Below are 1,121 nucleotides of genomic sequence, written 5' to 3' on the forward strand. Positions count from 1 at the left end.
TACTTTATTTGTCGAATTTTATACCTATGAGCACTGTTTCAGAGCCTGTCCCTCTCCCTTAGCAAAATAAGGTCAGAATCAGCAGATGCCTTTAAGCCAACTTTTAAGGGCCTTCCTGTCAGTAAAGTAGCACCCTTTATAGAACTGTTTAGACAGAGGGTGCTCTGTTCTCTTGAATGACCAAGAAAATGATATTCTGGGCTACATGGGTCTCTTAATGTTGTGATACTCTGCTGTCAATTGTAAGGTACATGTGAATTATTTTCCACTAGTGGAGAAGATTCTACACTAGCCATCTGCTCAAGTGGTATCTCTCAGACTTAGGTAATCTGAACTCTAGTCTTCATCTGTAAATCAGAATATTGAGACTTGGTTATTTTTTTTTTTTTTGAGAGAGAGAGCACAAGCGGGGGGGGCAGAGAGAGAGAGGGACAGAGGCTCTGAAGCAGGCTTTCCTCTGACAGCAGCAGTGAGCCCCATGTGGGGCTTAAACTCTGGAATCGCTAGATCATGACCTGAGGTGAAGTCAGATGCTCAACCAACTGAGCCACCCAGGTGCCCCAAGACTTGGCTATTTTTTAGCGGCATCAACATGTTGCAGGGTTGCAGTCCTTGGCAATAGGGAAGTTTCACCATTTTGTCCTCTGCAACAGTAAGCATTCCTTCAAGCCACTTATTGGGAGGGACTTAAGTCCATCAGAAAAAAATTGTTGGAGTTTTTGCTCTCACTCAGGAAGTACAGATCAGTATTTTTATGGCTTATAAAAATAATACATAACCATTGTAAGAATTTGGAAAATATGGAGGAGTATTTTAAAAAAATCCTGTAATCCTGTTCCTCCCTCCACCCCTGAAATTCTGCATCCTACTATAATGTTTGGCTGTTTTGAGCTCAGTATTTTGTTTGTTTTGCTAGATATTAAATACAGAGGANNTCCTTAATGACTAATCATTCTACAAAGTTAAAATTTTTCCTTCAGTAGTCCGGGAAGAAAGAATTCTTCTGTTAACAGAAGAAGGGGGAAAATTTAAGGAAACACTGAGTTGTTTTCTTTAAAATTTTAATGTTTCATTAAATAATTTTTAACAGAACCCCAAAATATTTTCCATAATACCTCATT

The 1,121-nt window shown here is 39.1% G+C and overlaps 1 protein-coding gene across 1 annotated transcript in view; it reads left to right on the plus strand.

Moving 5' to 3' along the window:
* LOC144216567 (phosphorylase b kinase regulatory subunit alpha, skeletal muscle isoform) overlaps positions 1-1,121 on the plus strand; it is a gene marked incomplete at its 3' end in the record, with an annotated part of 36,180 nt that overhangs the window by 1,770 nt on the left and 33,289 nt on the right. The window lies entirely within an intron of this gene.

This window comes from Crocuta crocuta, unplaced genomic scaffold (assembly GCF_008692635.1).
Source record: "Crocuta crocuta isolate KB4526 unplaced genomic scaffold, BGI_CrCroc_1.0 scaffold533, whole genome shotgun sequence".
Classification (NCBI taxonomy): Eukaryota; Metazoa; Chordata; class Mammalia; order Carnivora; family Hyaenidae; genus Crocuta; species Crocuta crocuta.